Genomic DNA, 23455 nt, shown 5'->3' on the forward strand with positions numbered 1-23455 from the left:
GGGAATGGGAGAACTTGCATTTGCAACTATGTTTCGCTTTTATTCGATTGAAGGATGAAATTCTTTCTTTAAGCAAAACTGCAAAGGGCTTCCCATGGCATATCCGGGTATTACTGTGGTTCACGCAAAACTGACATTTGCTCACGTTCTCAGCGAGCAACTTCCAGCTGGTTGTCATGTTAATGCCATGTTACAGGCCACGCTGATGAGCAGTTTATAACACGGATATCTGCACAAGGGCCATCCTCCCTCTGCGTTAGATTCCTATGCCCACTCTGACCTCGGGGACGTCAGGGGCTTGAATGAGTATCTGTCTGCTGCATGTTGCATGATTCTTCCACTCACCCAGTTTGTTTTAGAACTATCTTGGGTCTGCAGGCAGATATTCAGTCCCTTTAAGTATTATAATCTATATATAATCTCCGAGCTGGCTTGAGGGAAGGTAAAGATTTTCTGGAGTGCTCAGCAATAAGTTGTTTGTTCGTTTTTTAATTAGTTGGGCTACAGCTTTGAGACTCCAGGAACTTTTTTTTTTTTTTTTGAGACTCCAAGAACTTTTACTATCAGATATTAACAATAAACAAATTGCAGGGCTGTTTTTTGTGTGTGGTTATTACTACATTGTGGTTCTTACTCCATGCTTCATTTGATAAATATGTCAGCGTTTAGCATGAACACACACACACACACACACATATGTCTTCTTATCGTAAACACAAGACATGGCATTTTAAAAGGTCAGCGTTAACTGGCTAATGTATTGCATCGACGGTAAAAAATGGGGAGGCTTCTGTTCACCGCTTGCATTGGTGATTCAGTTGGTGCAGAGAGGTTTTCATTTCTGACCTAGATACTTCGAGTAGCTTGCTTCTGGGAGAAATAATAGGTAGTTAGGCAACAACAACAACCCAGTTGTCCTAATTAAAATCCCTAAAATGTTTTCTTTCCTTATCTGTCGTCTTGAAATTGTACCACTAGGTTAAGAAAATGGTTTTCTGGGGTCAATCAGAGTTTAGTGGCAAGTCAGGACATGTCAGGTGGACACGCGTTGCATTTCATCTCAGCCAAAGTGTCTTGGGCTTCACTGCGATCCTAATAAATTGGAGACCCCAAGGTTTCTGGTTCCGAACAACGTGGCATTCAAGATGCATTGTTCAATAGACGATCTCATTCTTCTCCCAAATTAAAAAGAAAATCGGTTCTTTGCTTGTATCTCCCGAAGGACATTCCAGGAATCCAGATCACAGCCATCATACATCCATTTCTCTCCTTTCTTCAATTCTTTCACATTTTATTACTTACAACTAACTGCCCCCTTCCCCTTTCCCATCCACGCGCCCCCCAACTCGCCCCCCATACCATCTGCCTGGCTTGTACTTGGCGTCTTCCCTCCTCCTACCTACCTAATGGTGGCCTTGGGGGGATTATGTAAATATCCTTCCTTTAATAATTTGTATCTTGTTGCATAGGACATTAAAGAGTTTAAACACTGGCTTGCTTCGATAATATTGATTAAAATACGGAGAAATTGGTGTATACTTGTCCATAACCGAACGTTCTAGAGAGAACGAGATCGGGCTTTTTATCACTAAAATGGTGTTATTCCCTGACGTGGTTTCAGGACCATCAGACGACTCCATTCTGGTGCCTATTAGGGGAAGTAACAAGGCTGGCTAAGTTCTGTGTTTCCATTCATTGTCAACCTTCAAGAATGGCAAGAGAGGAAGTTATCAGAGGCGGTTAAAGTAGCACCCAGCCTTCAAACTGTTCCACAATCGGGCACCAGCTTCGGTTTCCTGCCTTGTCCTAGCCATGTTCCCATGCCCAGTACATTATTTATATCTCTATCAATAGAGCAAATTGCCTCGAATTATGGATATTCGTGTACACATAGCCTGCCTTGACGGACGATCAGCTCTGCAGTGTCTTACACACTGCACAGGCTCAGTAAATGACTGAGCTGACTTGAACTGTGGGCTCTGTCATAGACCCTCAAACTCCAGGGCAAGTCTGCGCTGTGACCTTGTTTTGTTCAGTGGCTGGCATGGTACCTGAATATGGTACACATTTTTTAATGAGAAATGGAGTGGTAGTGGAGCTAGCATCATCACGACTTGGACATCTCCTTTCTGCTGAACTCAGCAAATACCTTCCGAACAAAGACGATGTGAATGAAAGACACTGAAGGAGGCACAATGAGAGACACAAACTTAAAAAATGACTCAGCGTTCATCTTTGGGAATCTCACTGCCTTTACACATACAATTTAATTCACATGGAATGTCAGGTGAAACAGAGGAATCCCATTATTTGCTGGCCTGTTAAAAAATCTGTTAAAAATACATATTCATATGTATTTTCTACCTGGATTCACCACTTAGACCTTCACTGGCAACATTTCTTAATTATTTTCTAGAGGTAACCATGAAGTCAGTAACTACAATTACGGTAAAACTTTGGATTGCGAGTAACTTGTTCTGCGAGTGTTCCCAAGCGGAGCAAACGTTTCTAATAAGTTTTCACTTGATAAATGAGTGATGTCTTGCAATATGAGTAGTAGGTGACACTGAAGGTCACGTGATCACAACTGAGCCAATGGTTCTTGAAATTCGTTTAGATATACGAGTGCTTTGGATTTCAAGAATGTTTTGGGAATGATCATGCTCGCAAACCAAGGTTTTACTGTATATAATTGATGCTTGGAAGAAGAATAAAGGGTAAACGTTCCTTAGGCAATTATTATTGAGGAAACCAGACCAGCCATTCGAGTGACATCTAACAAACACCTGCTGCTGAGTCTTTAGTCCCAGAATGCTTTGCATCCTTAAGCCAGGATGTTGGGAACCGTGGACGGTTTCAGACTCTCCTTGGCTGGACTGTCTTGCGTTTTCCAATCTTCCCAGCCTACCTTCTTTACAGTTTGGCATTTACTTTTGACCAACATTCCTGTATCCTGAACTATTCTCCAATAGGTACCTAAACTGTGCTTTGTGAGCTCACTCTGGGGGAATTTGTATGCAACCTTCGTAGAAAATTTTCTAGTGTTTGTAGAAACACTAGAAATTGAAACTGGAAGGAACTTTATGGAGTAGTTATAAGGAAGAAAATGATGATGAGCCATGGACAGTGGTAGGAGTAGTGACATTGTACTGCTAGTAAATTGTAGCAGTAATTATAATATTGTGGGGTGAATGGTGTCTCCCTCCAAATTTATATGTTGAAGTCCTAACTCCCACTATTTCAAAATGTGACTGGATTTTTTTTATGTTTATTTATTTATTTTGAGAGGGAAAGAGGGAGAGAGCTGGGGAGGTGCAGAGGGAGGGAGAGAAAGAATTCCAAGGAGGCCCTGAGCTGTCAGCACAGAGCCCAACGTGGGGCTCGATCTCACAGCTGTGAGATCATGACCTGAGCTGAAATCAAGAGTTGGACATTCAACCGACTGAGCCACCCAGGTGCCCCCAAATGTGACTAGATTTGGAGCTAAGGCCTTTAAAGAGGTGACTAAGTTAAAATGAGGCTGTCAAGGTGAGTCCTCATTCAGTATGACCAGTCTCCTTATAGGAAGAAATTTGGACTCACAGAGAAATACTAAGGATGTAAACACAGAGGAACAACCGTGTGTGATGGTTAATTTTATGTGTCAACCTGGCTAGACCATAAGGTGCCCAGATATTTGGCCAAAATTATTCTGTATCTTTTTGTAAGGGTCTTTTTGAATGAGATTTATATTTAAATCTTTGAATAAGGCACATTGGTCTCCATTATGAGGGTGGGTCTCACCTAATCAGTTGAGAGCCTGAATAGAACAAAGGCTGATGTCCCCCAAACCAGAGGAAATTCTGCCAGCAGACTGCCTTTGGACTTCATCTGCAACATTGTCTCTTTCTGGTTCATCAGCAGACTGCCCTTGAACTCCAAACTGTAACTCTCTTCCTGAGTCTCCAGTCTGCTGGCCTTCCCCATCCAATTTTGACTTGCCAAGCCTCCATAACATCTTAAATTTCATACGTGTGCATGTGTGTGTGTCTAAATTTCCCCTTTATATAAAAAGACACTACTCATATTAGATTAGGGTCCAAACCTAAAGACCTCATTTTAACTTGATCACCTCTGCAAAGATTCTATCTCCGAATAAGACCACATTCTGAAATCCTGGGGTTAGTATGTCAACCTCAGGACATGTGGTTGATGCTGCATTATTTCCCTGATCCCAAACTTAAGTGTGAACAAAAGGCTAAAGCTAAAGCAGCTGAGTTCTCTTTCTCAGGACTCTGAACATTGACCCAAGTGAGTTGAGCACAAAATGGCAACAGTGATTGGCATTCATTTGTTCATTTCAGCAGCAGAAGCAGCTGGGAAAGAGGGAAAGCAAGTCCAGTGATCTTAGTTCTCATTCTGGGCTGGTTCTAAGTTTGATTCTCCAGCCTTCCTCTAGATTTTGTGTTTTATCTGACATAACAAACTCTTTTTGCTTAGCCAGAGTTGATTTCTGATGCTTTGGACGGAAAAAACTCCAAATGTTTTTTATTGAGGTACAACTGACATACAATATTACTTTGGCTTCAACTATACAATATAATGATTTGATATTTATACATATTGCAAAATGATCACCAGAATAAGTCTAGTTAACACCCATCACCATACATTGAAAAATTCTAATTGATGTAATGTTTTCTGAAGGATAATTCTTGGTCTTTCAGGATTTATATACATCATACTAATGTCTATACATATTTATTGACCTGAAGATAAAAGGAAGTAGAGAATAAGTAGATTCATTAAATATATTTCTTTTGGAAAAGAGAAAAATATGCACACACATATACATATGAATACATGTATAGGTTAAGTACATATCATAGATAATTATAAAAATATAACATATAAGATATAAAGTATATGTTAAGTATTTATTTTATAATATATTATGTTGTATTATAAACACATATGGTAAGATGTAATAGGTATCTCTTTCTTTTTTTTTTATCTTAAAACAAACATACTTGGCCGAGAATGGTTTTATAGTAAAATGATGGGAGGGGAGGCCATGCTAAGGAAGGATACTGCAATGCTTAGGTGCTTGTAGAATCTAAACATATTGTTGGTCTTTTTCACCCCTTCACAAACACACACACACACACACACACACACACACACACACACAGAGGTTTATTACCAAGTCATAATGATTGATGAGCCAAAAATTCAGTTTATTCAACAAATGCTATGGTCGGAAATAGGATTGCAAACATTATCTTTATCAGGGCATCTATTGAAGAATAACCTGTGCCTGTGCACATGTCAGTTGTACCTCAAAACAAGGAAGTTTTGTTTAAAGCTCTGTTTACAAAGCTCTGATGACTAGTCGCCTTAGATCAGAACGTGGCTTATGGGTATCTGTCAAATGCTTAACAACGAAACCAAACATTTACCAAATGCTTATTAAATTCAAGGCACTGTGCTAATCTGCAATAATATAAAGGCAAATAAGCCCGAGTTCACGCTTTCAGCATCTCATGCGATGCAGTAACAGGAAATCTAAACATAGTTGTGAAATTAGAAGCATACGTTCAATTACTCTCCACCGATACTATCAACGCAGGTTAAGACTCTGTGAAATTGACCTGCATCATGGAATCTCCGAAAAAATTTCTTGGGCGACTCATTTTTCCTGCTCTACACATTCATTGCCACTTTGGTTTTGGCTGCAGATATATATGGTGTTTCATGTAAAGGCTGTGCAGTCTTCCCAGAGATATAAATGGGTGCTTCTCTCCAGCGCAACCTGTCCAGAGAACGGTCTAAATTAGCTCCCCTCCTTTGCTGAATCATGTCCCATGAGAAAAATATAAATGTTGCATTTGCTGGCAACACGGCAGGTGGAAATTCACATAAGAGTTGGAAAGAAGTAAAACAATGTGGTAAAATCAACACAGGCCCAGAAGTCGGGCGAGCCAGGCTTCCCCCTACTAGCTGACGGGACGTTAGTCATCACCTGGCCTTGGAGAGGCTCCCTTTTCTCCTGTTGTATAACAGGAATACAGCACCTCCTTTTCTACCTATCACACTGGGTTGTGGAAGGCTCAAACAGGAAAATATCTCAAGTCCCGCAAATACTACCCAAATGTGAGTCATCACAATGAAATGATGTCACAGGTTAGATGAACTATACGGGAAAATTATCAAAGCCCTTGCTATTACTTTTGCAAAGTCTGAGTAGACAGAGCATTCACCTGTTTTTATCTTTCAGATGGGTGTGGGGGTGAGGAGGGACAGAGGACAGAGGAAAGAGTTCAGCTGACTCTCATGTAACATTTATAGCACGTGAAAAAAAGTGCAGCGAACTGAAGGACTTCGAAGGGACTGACTACATTTTGTTTTACCCCACAGTTCCTGACATGCTTGGATTTCCTCACATTATCTCCAAAACAAGTGAAGACACTGAATGATCCAAGTGGATTTGAAAAATCTCCTCTAAGAATTTTTAAAAATGCATTAATGGCTGGTCCTTAGAAAGGAAATTTAATATACAACAGATAATCACGGTATGCCTTCCATCCCTTAAAACAGAGAGAATTCATTGGCCCCATAACTTCAACCTTCATAGTAATCTTAGCTGATTAGTAGCTTTGGAGAAAAACTAAATAAAGACGTACTGTGTTCCTCCTCTCTCCTAACAAGAACTGAAAGTCTGAGTCATAAAATAGAGGCCTTAGCCACTAGTTAGAATTTAAGACTTGTCATTTCTGTGGAAGCAATTCTTAAACATGATGTATGAAAATTAAAAAAAAAAAATCCCTCTAGACATTTAATGCCTGATGTATTTGAGAGACATAGAGAGAGAGAAAGTGTGCATATATGGTGTGTGTGTGTGTGTGTGTGTGTGTATTCTCACATGGGCTGAGGCTGTATTTTGGTGATTTTCACTTTTGAAACATTTCAGTCTTGACCAAAGTCACCCACTCTACTATTTTCTGGCCTTGTTGAGGGAGGTAAAGCTAGAAAAACAAGTTATTTTTGTTTTTGTGTCCTGTCCTAGCCCTCGAGCCTTCTTCTTCATTGGTTAGTGGCTGGTTTATTTACACGGCAACAAAAAGGCAAACATTACAAGAGTTTAATTAAAAGTTATCGGAGAAGATATTTATATTCTGAATTATAACATAAATATGACTCTTTAACCTCTTTTACCAACCAGAGTCATCGGATGTACTTGACTTCATGTGTGAGATGCTTAAGCTTTCCTATGCTAACCCCCATAAGAATCTCACTATTTCTTCTTGTGACTCCCCTCTCCCAAATAGTCTAAGAATCTCACTTAAAGATGGTGACGGTGGGGCGCTTGGATGGCTCGGTCAGTGAGGCCTCGGACTTCTGCCCAGGTCATGATCTTACAGTTCGTGAGTTCAAGCCCCACCTCAGGCTCTCTGCTGTCAGCACACAGCCTGCTTTTGGGTCCTCTGTCCCCCACTCTCTCTGCCCCTCCTCCACTCTTTCTCAAAAATAAATAAACATTAAAAAAATGGTAAAGATGGTGATGATGATGGCTCTGATGGTGTGAGGTCTGACCATGCTGCTATTGCTTCTTGCCGCAATTTAACATCATGGACGAAGATTGGTCCCGCACAGTTTGGTAAGTGGTACTTTGCTGCTGGGATGGTCTGGTTGGTCTGCATCTTTGACTGGTCTCATATTGGATACCTTGGGGAAAAAAGGGCTCCGTTTCTTATTCCAATGTGTGTGGGAGGGGTTTCTCCACACCACTGAGCAATTCTCGGACACCAGGCGGGTGTTCTAAAATTTGACTCTATTTTGACACTATCTACTCAGAGGAAGCATGGGATTACACAGGGGAAGAGCTCAGTCCCACAAGATTGTTGCTCCCACACTGTACTCCTCCTCTACTTGGGACCTCAGATGGAAGTCCAGGTTGTCACTTGTGTTTCTGACTGACTGGCTGCAGATTGGAGGTTCCCACATCCCATTCCTTGGGTTCCATTACTTTGCTAGAGTAGCTCGCAGAACTCAGAGAAACATTTTACTTGCTAGATTACTGGTTTATTGTAAAAGGATGTAACTCATGGACATCCAGAGGGAAGAAATGCATGGGTCGAGGTGTGGGGAAAGGGTGCAAAGCTTCCATGTTCCCTCTGAAGGCACCACTCTCCCCAAGTCTCCAAATGTTCACCACCCAGATAGCTCTCCCAGCCCTGCCCTTTGGGTTTTTACAGAGGCTTCATTACACAGGAATGTTTGGTTAAATCATTGGTCATTGGTAATCGATGAAACTTCCAATTTCTTCCCCTCTGTGGAGGTGGGGGGGGGGGGTGGTGGGGGGGGGGAGGGGTGGTGGTGGGGTGGGACTGAAAGTTCCAAATTTCAATTATAGGGTTGGTTTCCCTGGCAACCAGACCCCATCCTAGGTGACCTAGGGGCTTTCCAACAGTTGCCTTATTAACATAACAAAAGATACCTGGTCTCTGTCACCCCTTAGGAAATTCCAAGAGCTTTAGAATCTCTGTGCAAGAAACAGGACAAACACCAAATATAGAAGTCTTTTTTATAAATATTAAATTAAATTTTATTTAATTTAAATTTAAAATTAAATATTATTATTTATTTTTGAAAGAGAGTGGGACACACGGAGCACGAGCAGGGGAGAGGAAGAGAAAGAGACACAGAATCTGCAGCATAAAGCCGATGTGGGGCTCAAACCCATGAGCCGTGAGATCATGCCCTGAGTAGAAGTTGGTCGCTTAACCAACTGACCCACCCAGGCGCCCCCCAAATACATAATTCTTGTTATAAATCACAATGTTACACAGAGGAACCACACATTCATGCTCAGTGAATATTCTACAAAGCACAACTGCTATATTCAGGTGCCTAGATTGGTCTAGAATCCTTATGGAGATTAGGCCACCTCCATCTCAAGGAAAACTTTTGTTCTTCAGGACTTGGGTAGATCTACTCAGCTACTGCAACAAAACCAAATTCTATATACTCTTTCCCTAGGAAAATAGGTGGATACTTGCTCTGCATTGTTTCTCACCTGGGAGGGTAACTTAAGGGTGTGGCCTTAAAGGTCAAGGAATATCAAACAAACAAAAGTCTTCAAGGAGCTTTACCTCACATAACTTTAATATCTGGAAGCATTGGGAGTAGAAAGATGAATCCGTATGCACTTGGGGCAACTGGACTTCGATAGGTCTCGGATGCTATTTTGATCCGCCTATAAGGTCAAAGTGTAACCAAACAAAATAAACGTTTTAGTAATTTCAATCACCGTGGATACCCAAACTGTCTAATGAATAATATTTTAGATACCTTTTCTAGGAAATTGTTTTTTCCGCATTCAGTCATGTGAAATGCCTGACTTTTGTCCGGTACTTTGTTCAGAGAGGGGCTCCTGTGACATTGAGAGACCAGAGAGTTCAAAGCAGACTGGTCAATAGCCTCTCCCTAATGAAAGCAGATGGACTCCCTGATCAGGAATTCACAGTAAGGAAATGTTCTGTTGAACAAGCCAAACTCTGGTACAGATCAAAGGTTGGACTGTCCATGAGAATAAAAGAGATGTTGAAGCGTAGCAGCTGATACTAGAAATCAGTTTCAGTAAAACCACCCTATGTGTCAGTTGAAGGAGAAAGAAAAGAAAAAACACCTGCTCCCCCATCCTTGTAGCCCGGAGCCGTGGGTCTCTGCTGCTCTTCACCTCTGCCCACTACCACCCCGGGTTTCTGAGAGTCCCCAAGGAGGGCATAGCAAATGGGGAATATTATTCCACACTGCCACTCTCTTACTGGCTGTGAACAATCTCAGAGTGACAAAAAGAAAACAGCGGGAGTTGCACAATCTGCAGAATTCCAGGGTGGCCAACGGTACAACCAACGTGGGGACCCGTGTGCAATAACTGGGAATGGTTTCTAAGACCTTCCTGAGCGATTCTGACACACCAGGCCATGTGGGGAGGAAGGGACACTCTGAAAGAGTCTGAAATTCCTTTCCAAAAGTCAAGAGACATTTAAATGACTGTTATTTGTTATCACTTTATTAGTAGTTTTACGAAATCTTTGAAGGGCCGTTCTTGATAAACAAGACATGACTAAGATTTAGCTTCGGCTCACGCTTCCATTCCAAATTATGCAATAGCACGCACACACACACACAGACCCCACTTACTGATTCTGTAACTTTTGGACAGCTCTCTTCTTGAGAAATGAAATGAGATGTTTCCATGGATTGTGCCCTTTGGCCAGCCATCGTGGTGGTGTACAATAAAGCCAGGTGAATATTCTAAAATAAGAGAAAGACTACACCCAGTAGAAAAGCAAGGAATTTTGATGTGAGGCAAAAATACAATGCAGGGGAAATATACACAGATATTGTAGGAAGATCCTTTCAAATAAAAATTATAGCTATTAAGTATATATCGTATGTCTACGCAATAGTTACCATTTATCAAACATCTGTATGCATAAGTGCTGCTTGAGTGGCTCAGTTGATTAAGTGTCTGACTCTTGGTTTTGGCTCAGGTCATGATGGCACAGTTTGTGGTCTTGAGCCCTGTGTTTGGACAGTGCAGAGCCTGCTTGGGATTCTCTCTCTCTCTGCCCCTCAGAAGCATGCTCTCTCTCTCTCTCTGTCCAAATAAATAAATAACATTAAAAAAAATCTCCTGTATACCTTAAATGGTGCTAGAGCCTAAGCTACAAAGATAAGACGTAGATTTTGCCCTAAAGGATTTCTCAGCTTAAAAGGGAACAAATAGCTACAATAAATAAAGTAAGAGAGGGGCACCTGGCTGCCTCAGTTGGTAAAGCATGGGACTCTTAATCTTGAGGTCATGAGTTTGTGCTCCACACTGGGGGGAAAGATTATATTAAAATAATAAAAATAATCAAAAAATGATTTAAAATGATAAAATCTAAAAATATAATAATAATGCAACAGCAATACTGTATGACACCAAGGAAAGAGCAAGTAACCACGTTTAGGAAAGTGGTTAGGGACAGCTTCTCAAAGAAGGGCTTTCTTGGCCTGGATTTGGAAGGTGAGTCAGGAAGGAGCATTTCAGTCAGGGGAAACCGTAAAAGCAAGGACGCATAGATGGGTTTCTTTATTTCACTGGATGGAAGCCTCTCCATTTTTCCCATAAGCTAATCAGTGAGCCCCAGAAGCTAGCGTGACAAGAATTTAGGGAGTGTTCTGGAGGATGCTAAGGGATAAAACTTCAGAGGTGGGCTTCAGTCAAATCACTGAGAGCTGTGGTAAAGGGAGTTGGATTTTCTCTTGTGGAGGGTGGGGAACCATGGATGTATTTAAGTAAAGAGTGACATGTTCAGATTCATGAATTAAAAATTTATAAAGAGCACTACCAAGCACCCTTATCATTGATTCCTCTTTTCCATCTTGGTCCCACTTCTTTGAGGAACCCTTTCTCACATGCTCCTTTGTAGGGTACATGGCCATCTTTCCTAAGGTTTATCATCATCTTAGCCCTTTGATATCATAGGTGTTGCTTGTTGAAAAGTAGGTTTCATTTCGTGAGTCCATTTTTTCATTATATTGCTATAATAATTTGTGCCAAGGTTTTGAAGTTGAGATTCTCGTTTCTAAGATCATTTTTGTGACTGTGGAAATGTGTCTTACCAGCAGAATTAAGTGGTTCATTATTTGTGTCGGTAAATGTGATCTCTTGGTTTTTCAAATGCAGTGAGAACTATTTGAAGGGGCAAGAGTTTTAGAGCTTTATTATAAGGAGGAAGATTCTAGATCTGAGTGAGTTTAGTATGACATGTGGGAATCCATAGCCCATTTTGGTTTTAGTATATTTTTAAACATACTAAATTCAGGAATCAATGTTAAAAACAATGTTTTCAAAGAAGACAGAGCTTGCTTTATATTGAAAACACGAAGAGCGCCTGGGTGGCTCAGTCGGTTGAGCATGGGACTTAGGCTCGGGTCATGATCTCACAGTTCATGGGTTTGAGCCCCTGATGGGCTCTGTGCTGGCAGTGCAGAGCCTGTTTGAGAATCTCTCTCTCTCCTTCTCTCTCTGCCCCTCCTCTACTCACACTCTCTCATTCTCAAAATAAACCTTAAAAAACCTACAAAAATCGCAGAAATAAATGGATCCTTGTTGTAAATTAGCCTAGAATCACAAATCCCTAACCTCATTTAGAATGTTTCTGATTTAGAGAAAAGCAATCTTATAAAATATGGTTACAATCACTACCATTTTTTCTCCTGACCACAGTGTGAATAGTTATGTCAGAATTTTTTTGCCACCATCGAGAACAAATTAAGGCTTCCAGATACGTGTTGTGAGGTGCCTGCTTACATTGGCCATTCAATAAACATGTAGTCGAATTATAGCAGTCCTCATTATAATAATTACTTTATTAAGCTGATACTTTTATTTCATAATCAAAACTTCTACAGACCTTTGGAACTTTCCAGTGTTGAGGAAGTAATGCGGGCAGTTAATTCAGTATTGTAAATAAGATATCCATATTTTCCTAACACGCTTCACATCTAATGGTGCTCTACCCATAATCAGACCCCCTCAACACTTCTAGAACTCATTTGTTCCACATTTAGTCCAACAAACATTTATCAAACACTTACTCTGTGCAGGGCCCCAGAGATATATGCCAAGAACATGTTAGTCAGCCCTGGTTTTATTGTTGTGATAGGGGTTTTAGTTGCTTAATATGTAAGTCCAGAGTCTTCCCTTGGCAGAAAAAAAGCTCATTTTTTTTTCCATCCTCTTCCTTCCTTCCCCCCTTGTACCGTCTTGTAACAAATTCTAGTAAAATGAATTCTAATCCCATGTCAGCAAATTGCAAATCGCTTTCATTGAGAACACCTAGAAACCAGAAGTAACTAGAGGATAGGAACAGCGATGTGAGGAAAGGTGAATGGCAGTCCAGCTTAAGGGCTGCTGAACTCTGACCGGTTCACTCGGGCTCAGACTTGGGTTCAAATCCTTCCCTTCCACGCTCACTTTGGCAGCACAGACACAAATCCTCCCCTTATCACCGTGTGACTTTAGCCACGGCTCTAAAGCTCTGGAAACCTCCATTTCATTAGCTGTAAGATAAGGATATTAGTAATAATCTATCTCATAAGGCAGTTTTCAGTGCAAAATGAAATAACACATATAAAACTTAGCACCCTGCAATCACCCTATCAGTGTTGCTCACATACAGAAATGAACATAGAGACTCTTCTACTAAAACGTGGGAAGAGGTCATGAATGCTGAAGCAATCCCTGCCTTCAAACTGCATTCTTTTCTTTATTATGATGGCGTGAACTCAGTTTTGTTTGTTTCGGAGGGCCCTTTGACCAGAATAACTTCTTGTTTTATTTATTTATTTATTTATTTATTTATTTATTTATCTATCTATTTATTTATTTATTTTATTGACATTTTATTTTATTTTTTGAGAGACAGAGTGACAGCAGAGGAGGGGCATACACACACACACACACACACACACACACCCAGAATCCAAAGCAGGCTCCAGGCTCTGAGCTGTCACCAGAGAGCCCAAAGCAAGGCTTGAACCCATGAACACAAGGTCATGAGCTGAGCCAAAGTCGGATGCCCAATGGACTGAGCTACCCAGGTGCCCCCAGAATAACTTCTGGAAAGAACCCATGACATATTAGTATGTATATTAGAAGCAAGATTTAAAAAATAACTCCTCAGTTGCACAAAAACAGACCAGTGTATGGAGAGCCTTTTGAGCATCTACCTATAAATACTTAATTTTTTAAAAATGTTTATTTACTTACTTTTGAGAGAGAGAGAGAGAGAGACAGAGAGAGAGGAGGGACAAATGGGGAGGGACACAGGGAGGGAGAGAGGGAGACACAGAATCTGAAGCAGGCTCCAGGTTCTGAGCTGTCAGTGCAGAGCCTGATGCAGGACTCTAACTCACAAACGTGAGATCATGAACCCAAATCGGACGATTAACAAACTGAGCCACCCAGGTGCCCCTACTTATAAATCTTAAAATCCCTGAAATCACAGTATAAACTGAGATGATAGGAGTTAAAACTCTAAGTTGGTAAAATCAGAAAGGATCAAACACATTTAAACAATGCCACTTACCAGCATAGCGATTTGCAATAAAGCCAATAATCTTGTAACCATTTTATAAGTATAATATTATAATCTTATAGTTTATATACTATAAATTTAAAATCATGGTTTATATTTTTTCTTATTGAAACTTGGGGAAAATGGTCTTCTGGAAAATTTAGAGTGAGAAATGACAAAGGGAAATTAATTATAGAGTATTCAGTTCTATTAATCTAAGATTCCAAACAGCATCAATAATTTCTTTATTTCATGTGCTATCTTTATTTTAGTCATGGTTTAAAAAAAGTCTTGAGTGTTTTCTTATAGTTACCACTAGCCCATGTTCCTAATAGATACGTTTCTTTAATAAGGTCTCAATTTCTTACTTTCACTACATTCTTTTGTGAAGGAAGCTTAAAGAAATTAATTCTTGCCCTTAGATGTGGAAGGTACTGTCATGTGTATTTGAGGTCAAATATTCAGTAGGCCTGACTGGCCTCATAAGTGAATATACACGTATGCACAGTGATCACTTGAAAACCACACCTATAAGCTTCCTATGGCTGACGTTAATAAACAGCAGGTACAAAGAAGTTGTGCACAAAAAAAAAAAATGCGTGTGCTTTCGTGTTGATTTCATCTGCTTGAAATTAGGCTTAGCATATTTATGACATATAGCATGAAGCATGTCAACTATTCTGAACTTAATATTATATGTAATATATTCATAAGCATTTACAATTTTCTAGCGTTTATTTTCAGATCAAAGGCTAAACATTTTAAGATGCACAAAAATGGTTAACCTTGTGTAGCAAGTCTTAGAAATGATTGAAGACATGCCATTGAGAGACTGGAGAAGAGAGAAAATAGCCTAGGAGACCAACCAGAATTATAAAAGGACAGAGACAAAGGACATAGAAGAAAGAGAAGATTGATTGAAAATGGGGCTGGGGGGCTGGGAGGAGAAAACAATACAAGAATTATTAAACAGAAGCATTGGGTTCAAGTAACCAAAAGCTATAATCAAAGTACAAGTTGACAGCTTTTCAAATATGCTCTTATGCCTGTGAGGAGTGTTAAGTCTAGATATTAGGGGCCTGAGTTTAACACATAAACAAAAACAATATTTTATTCCTAATAATAAAGGTCTTCAAGAACGTTATGTTAGTTATGATATTTTTCCAATAAATAATTACGTTCCTCCTGAACACTGGAGTGGGTCTGACGATTAATTTACCTTTGAAAACTGAACCCTCCTTTACTCACAGGAATAGATTGGAGTGTGTTTCTCTTCTCCTGCTTGCAGAAACCTACAAGTTGCTTTCTTTGCCAACACTGGGAATTTATTGTTTTAGCCAAGTGAACACTGTACATTTTCAGGCAAAGGGATGAATTTCAAGGAATTTCAGGCAAGAAATACCTGGCTGATTATCCTGAAGCATTTGTCCTCAGTGTATGATCAGGAGACAGTAGCAGCAGCAGTAGCATTATCTGAGGAACCTTCGAGAAATACACATTCTCGGGCTCCACCCAAGACCCACTGAATCACCCACTCTGAGGGTGGCACCCAGCCCAAGCTTCTGAATCACTGCCCGTGGGTGGCGCTTCTAAGTCTGCCGGTAAGGTGTCAGGTAAGGAGAGACAATACGATCACAGATGTGTGGCATATTTAAAGCACTTTATGAAACGTATGTGAAGACCTACATCAAAGGCCTTCTCGTCTGTGACACATCCCCTGACGGCGTTAATGAAAACGAAACCGTATTTCCTCTATTCTACTGCTCCTAAAATTTCCCGGATTGGGATAGGCGTCGTTTCTTATTCAGCTTGCTTCCCAAGCCCCCCCGCAGTGTCCGGCCTGTCGCTCCGTGATTGACATGTTTAAATATTGAAATCAAATTGAACGCATGCCTACGATACGCAAATGTGGAAAAATTTATTGCAACTCTCTGCAAATTCCTATCTCACAGTGGAATTCCAACATGACAGCAGAGAGGGAAGACAGTATAGAAAGGAGAAAAGGATGACGTTGGAGAGAGCTAAATCCGAGGAAGGGTCAGGGCATGACTGATGGATGTCGCCAACCTTCACCCTGACTATTGATTTCCCTTTGACTTGCGGTCTGTGCTCAAATTAGTTATTAGCTTTTTTATACAAGTGTAGTTAAGAGGTGTTCAATTACATTTTCGAGTTTGATTTTATTCGGTTCTGCAATTGTCTGGATTCCTGCTGAGCACTGGACACGGTGCTTGGCTCCCGTGGAAGAGGCCTCCAAAAAGTCCTGCTCTGAAGGAACTTACAGTCCAGGGCAGTTTCTCAACTTCAGCACTACTGGCGTCTGGGGCTGGAAACCCCTTGGTCGTGGGCACCGTCCTGTGCATTGTAGGATGGCGTCCCTGGCCTCTACCTGGTAGATGCCAACAGCATTGACTTCTTCCCTCCCCCCCCACCCTCACCAAGTTGTGACCATGAAAAATGTCACCGGACATTGTCACATGCCCCTGAGGGACAAAACCCACTCCAGTTAGAACCAGTGTGCTTGTGGAAGAAATAGACAAGATACAAAAGTTTCTCATACATGGTGATAAGTGCTATGACACCATAAGGCTGATGGATTGCAGTGAAAGGGCACCTCACAGAGACCGAGATGGGGGGGCATGTGAGGGGTGGGGAGGGAAATTAGGGGGCTCTGGGTAGGAAAGGAAGTAGAGTGGCATCTTGAATACTGAGCAGAGTATTCAAGCCTGTGGGAGATAGGAAAGAGAAGGGAGGAGGAAGAAGAAGGAGGGAGTTATGGGGAATTACTTGTTCCAGGCTGAGGACAGGAATGAGAAAATACAGCAGCCTGAGCCAGCGTGTCACATTGAAGGACCCAGAAGCGGGTAAGCGCAGTGTTACCCAAGCGTAAAGTGCAAAGGTGGCAGTGGGGGGCAGTGGGCTTTGCAGCCACAAGGCTACGGAACACATTGTTCATAGCCCAAGGTCAGTCTTCTGTCATCCTTTACGGTGAAGCTGTCATCCATTTGTCTCTTGTCACTGCTGGGGAGCCCATTAAACCCTTACCACTATATGTGGTCCCAACAGTTAATAGGCTGTTGCACCTGTTAGCTCCTCACCGAGCACTGAAATCTGTTGAGATTTGCAGAATCTCAGGTATGTTTTTCTTCACGTGTGCTGCACGGACATTTAAATAGATACGTAATACTTGAAAACAGGGAAGAAACGGCTTTGGCAACTTGTTCCTTTATTTGGTCTCACACTTTTCATAAATTAGAAAACAATTTTAAGGACAAAAGCTGTAATTATTTTCTGAGATTTTTGGCTTCCTGGAGAATCCTGGAAAAAGAGGGTCAGTGTCTTTATTATTATTATTGTTATTGTTGATTTGAGAGAGAGCGGGAGTGCGAGTGGAGAGGAGGGGCAGAGGGAGAGAGAAAGAGGGAGAGTCTTAAAAAAAATTTTTTTTCAATGTTTATTTTGATTTTTGAGAAAGAAAGAGACAGAGCGCAAGTAGGGGAAGGGCAGAGAGAGAGACACACAGAATCCTAAGCAGGCTCCAGGCTCTGAGCTGTGAGCACAGCTTACCTGACTGAGCCACCCAGGCGCCCCAGGGTCAGTGTCTTTTTAGTGTTCAGCACAACATCTAATGTATGGAAGGTGCTTGACCAATATTTATTGGGTAAATGTATTTACATTTATTACTAGTAATAGTATCAGCATCTTGTCCTATTCCGTCAAGGCTGCCGTAACAAAATACCACGGACCGAGTGGCTCATAAACAATAGAAATTTATTCTTCACGGCTCTGGAGACCGGCAAGTCCAAGGTCAAGATGCCGGCAGATTCAGCATCTGGTGATATCCCACTTTCTGGTTCACAGACTGCCATCTTTGTGTTGTAACTTCACATAGCAGAAGCAAGGGGTTTCAACCTAAGAATGCTGAGAGAACACGTTTCGTCTATAGTGCATTTGCATAGAGCACAATACATGATCAACTTCTCAAGGATGTGATCTCATTGGATGATTACAGCAGCCCAATGGGGTAAGTAAGGAATTGTTTCTAACTCCATTACAAGTGGTATCTTACCCTCGACCCAGTACCAGCCATATCATACTTTTCTATCTCTACAGTGAAAGAAAACTGTTAACAGAAACATTTTGTACCTCCTGTAAGTATTTATTCTTACGGTAGATAGATGGTAAGACAGTGGGCGATACAGACATGTATTTTCAACTCTTCCAAAGTCCAAAAAGAGGGGCGCCTGGGTGGCTCAGTTGGTCAAGATTCCAACATCGGCTCCGGTCATGATCTCACTGCTCATGGGTTCGAGCCCCTAATTGGGCTCTGTGCTGACAGCTGGAAGCTTGGAACCTGCTTCAGATTCTGTGTGTGTGTGTGTGTGTGTGTGTGTGTGTGTGTGTCTGCCCCTTCCCCACTCGGTCTCTCTCTCTCTCTCTCTCTCTCACCCTCTCTTTCAAAAATAAAACATTTAATGGAAAGTCCAACAAGAATAAAGGGGGAGGGGCCTTAAAAGTCAAGCTTCTCAATTTCACAGATAAGGAAACTGAGGCCATGTAGCTGTTTAGTGTAGAGCCAGGATTATAGTCTGGGCCTCTGGACTTCTATGTTTGGGTGTGCTTGAGAATTTACCAATTGGCGTGCAGACCTGAAAATTCCATGTCCTTCCAAATGGCGGACCTCCCACATCTGCACAGCTGCTGTTGGATTATGGAGACTTCTCTTGTACAGCTTGTCTTCTCTGGACAGCAATGTTCCAGGAGAAGGCTGGCTTCAAGGACATGAGAAACGGCACATTCAAACAAATATACATATGCCTGTGTTTTCATGCCAGTACTGAACAATGCCATCCAGGTGTCCAAATATAATAACCTGTCTGTTTTCTTTTTTCCCGGAAGAGGAAGCGATGGCCCAGAGAGGTTAACTATTGCACGGGATTTTGTTAGCCAAGTCACCATCTGTTTGCTCCTTAACAATGAGTCACCTCTATTCCTTATAAGTAGGGCAGGAGGGCAGCTGGAATTTCCCAGCTCGCTCCTTGGTCACTGCTTCCTGTTTCTGCTGCTTTTATCCTCCACGGCACGGCTTCATGGGCAAAAAAGTGAAACAGACACTGTTACCTTGGGGTAGTCTGCCTGTACCGAGTCAGATGACTTGGGCTTGTGTTACGGTAAGTCGAGGGCAAAATGTGGGTCTGTCCTGACCAACGGTGCAAATAATCGAATCTCCTCTCAAGTTTTATTGCCCCATATTCCACCCAGAAAGGCACACGACCACACTCAGCCTATCGAAGTCCATGTGCGAGTGGCAGAGGCGGAGCCTGTCATCAGTGAGGATGTTCAGGGGATGGGTCCGCACCGAAAAAAAGGAAAACATTCGAAGAAGTGGTGCTTGTCTCCTTGCTTATGTGAAAAAAAAAAAAAAAAAAAAAAAAAAAGAAAGAAAAGGAAAACCAAAAAACAGAAAGCAAAAGCGATCCTTGAAAGCAAAGACACACAAAGGATCATTCGCTATTCTTGCTTGTCCCCAAGGCTAGAAAGCGCAGGGACCTCATTTAGGACGGTGGCCTGAGTGTGTGTGTCTCCTTCCGGAGGGGGCCACCCTGAGAATCAAGGAAAGATGCACTCAGTTCCTACGGCAGTTAGCACGTCCGGGGCACCTCCCTTAAAATAACATACTCCCTGGGGCGTCTGGGTGGCTCAGTCGGTTAAGTGGCTGACTCTCGGTTTCCGCTCAGGTCAGGATCTCACGGTCTGTGAGTTCGAGCCCCATGCAGGGCTCTGCACTGATAACATAGAGCATGCTGGGATGCTTTCTCTCCTTGCCTCTCTCTCTCTCCTTGCCCCTCCCCTGCTCATGCTCTCTCTTTCTCTCTCTGTCTCTCAAAATAAATAAATAAACAAACATACATATGTTTTTAAAAAACATACTCCTTGGCACAGCTGTCATGTTTGCATTCCATGTGTACGACTTGAATTATCCACTGTCTAGAACAATGGATAGCACAGAATGAATGTGCCACGGATACTGCTTTATCTGAAAGAATTCAAAGTTCTAGGATGCCTCTTGAAATGAACGCCTTGTTTCCAAGACTTCATCTGTCAAGGGAAAACATCAAGAGCTGGTAAAGTCACAGCGGGATTCAATTCTAACATCCATTTATTTTATAATTGGCACTCTGACCCTAAAGCTTTCTTTCCCTCTCCATTTCTTAAAAACAAAGTAAAACAAGACAAGACAAGAACAAAACAACACGAAACAACCCCCCTATGATTTCAAAAAAAGGGCCAAAATAAGGAGAAAGTGTGTAGTCTAGACCAGTAGGTGTCCCTAACATCTGTGGGCCCGGGTCACAAGTGTGCACGGAGGGAGAGAAGGGGGAGGCTCCCTTCTCTTCCCACTCCGCCTCGTGCCCCGGGGCCAGAGGCTTGGAGAGCACACGTGGTTAGCCCAGCACACAAGTCCAGACTCGAAGCCCACCAAGCACCTTGGCCAACGCTCGTTGTCAGGGCTGTGTATGCCACACAGCGTTATCCGCTATGGGAGAACAGATGTGGGGAACGGTCCATCAGGCCCTGGAAGCGGCCCGGTGTTATCTGGGCGCGGAATCCAGGGTCTGGGGCACCAGGAGCACGGTCTGGGTCGGGGGTGTTGTGTATGCGTGGGCACGTTCCCCTGACCCCTGTGACGCCTTGCACTGTGAGGAGCGTGGCTGGAAGAAGGTTATCTAAAAGTCAGGGTCTAGGGTTCCCAGTTGCTCAGATCTGTGGGCAGCACTGCTCAAAAATCAGCCTAAGGCCTTCTTTTAAATTCAAATGCCTACATTCTGCTTCCAGATATTCTGATGTAGCAGCTTTGTGGTGAGGCCCCGGCCTCCGCCTGTGCAATCAGAGGTGGGTATCCTGCCGTTTCCTGGTTTGGCTCTGCTCATCTGGGGGATGTTTACCATCGGGAGGGAGGCCTCTTTCCTCCGTCGTCCTCCTCCTCCTCCTCGTGCTGCCCTCCCGCAGGCCCCGAGTGACTCACTCTCCTCCTGTTGCTGGGCTCTCTTTGTTGTGGTTGCCAACCCCCGCTGCTGTGCCTTTTGCAGACGCCGCCTGCTGCCTATATGTTCACCCAGCTTCTGCTTCCTGGCTGCCACCGCTGCTCTCGTTTGTTCTGTCCCTCACTTGTAGGAGACCGTGTTACTGTTCCCCAGGCTGCAGTCTCTAGGCTGCTTCTGTTGCACAAAGGAGGGCCTTCTGTGCTCTGTGCTCTTCCTCTACAAGCTGGACTTAGAAGCTGTCACTAAGTGACGATGGCGTGACGGCACTTCCAAATATGGCCTCGTGGTGCCCACTCCTCCACAGAGTCCTTGTACTTGTTCTCTGAGACCTGAGAGGGGGGCCCAGGCTTTTGAGTATTCCCGTTTTCTTGGGGGTACATTTCCTCCAAAATTTAAGGTAGCCCATCTCGCCTTCCAAAGTTTCTCAGTCTGAGTACCTAAGAATTGGCTCTCAGCCCTAAGGCCCTTCTCTTCTTTTTTCTTCCTTCTTTTTTTTTTTTTTTTTTTTTTTTACAGGGAGTCGGCGTTACTGCCTACATTTCCTGGATTCCTGAAATATGTGGGCCAGTACCCTGGGCTCCGCTATGAACTCTGGCACATTTACATGGTAGCTTTCTCACAGGTTTAGATAAATAATTGCAAAATCACTCCTTACTGTTTTGGTGCACTTGTAAAGGACTATTGAGAAGCACGAAGACTGGACAAGGCCAAAAATTATATAATTTTACCACCGCACTTTTAGGGTATTTTATGTCTATTTATCTATAGAAATATGTCTGCATTAATTGATTGAGACGTCTGGCTTCATATGTTGTAAAATAATATTTGAGTTATTTATTCAAGTTTGTTCCTGGGTTGATTTTTTCCCCCTTTATTCTGCTTTTGTGTGTTTGTTTGTTTGTTTCCCCCTACGATTCTCATTGCTTCTGGGAAAAAGTGGCCCAGAAGGACGCTTGACAGAGAATCAAATGTTTGTCCTTTGGGGGATAGATTCATTGGTGTGGACATAAGGGAGAAGACTTAGAATAAAAGTATCCGATTCAACCAGTTTTCCCACCTGCAAGTAGATAAAAGTTTCTAAGAGAAAGGATTGAGGTGGAAGACAGTGAGGACCGGGATCCCTGAAGGGGTCTGTCCAGGTTCCGAGGGTGGAGAGACCAGAGACACTTCCCTGTCCCTCCCCACCATGGATCTTGGGAGTCAAGTTCAGAGGGGTTAGCAAATCAGAACTCAGAATTTCTACAGGATCACCGGGTGGCGGGAATAAAGAAAATACCATTGAGGTATATCTGGACAGATGGGCATGAGACAGCCTCACAGAGTTTCTTCCAAGCCCAGAGCAGGATAAGGGCAGCAGAATATTTTATGGGGCTGCACACTGCATGGTCATGGGAGAAATCTGCCAGGCTAAATGATCGTGCAGTAGAAAATCAAGGCTACAGCAGGGACAGTTGGTCCTGTGCGGAGCACCAACTCAACACCAGATGGGAATATAAGCATGTGCCAGTGGACGCAGCCGGATACGTGACTGACCGGCCACACCTGATGGGTCTTCCTTTATTTTTAAGAACCATCTTGTAGTATGCATTTCAGGAGCACCGTGTGATGTGGCTAGGGCCGTATTTCATCAGCTTCTCAAGAACTCAACCACTGTCTCTTCAAATAATGCCTCCACCCCTTTATCTGTCTGAGATCCCAGTGAAATGCATATAAGATCTTCCTAATGTATTTTCTATGCTTCTTCCTTCTTCTTTTGTATTTTTCATCCTTATGTCTTTGTGTTTCATCCTGGATTAAATCACGAATTCTTCTTTTAGCTATGCCTAGTGTACTGTTAAGTATACTTAACTTGATTGACTTCTGGATTTCAATTATCAAAAATTTCAGTTTTAAGATAATGAATTTGCTCCTTGGTTCCTATTTTCTGCCAGAATTGTACAGCTTTAACTCTTATCTCCCTGAAGTTAGCAAACACAAGTTGTTCATAGTTTTATCTTAAAATTCCAGTATCCAGTGGCGTCTGGGTGGCTCAGTCGTTTGAGCATCCAGCATCTTGATTTTCGTTCAGGTCATGATCTCCCAGTTCATGAGGCTCTGACAGTGTGAAGTCTTCTTGGGATTCTTGACCTCTCCCTCTCTCTCTGCCACCTCCCCTCCCCCGCCACCAGCTTGTGCTCTCTACCTCTCTCTCGCTCTCAAAATAAATAAATAAACTTAAGGAAATTCCAGTATCTGGAACCTACGCAGCCAATTTTGTCGGCTAGGGATTACATTCATAGCTTCCAGTCTCCATAA

Source organism: Panthera tigris, chromosome D4 (assembly GCF_018350195.1).
Source record: "Panthera tigris isolate Pti1 chromosome D4, P.tigris_Pti1_mat1.1, whole genome shotgun sequence".
NCBI lineage: Eukaryota > Metazoa > Chordata > Mammalia > Carnivora > Felidae > Panthera > Panthera tigris.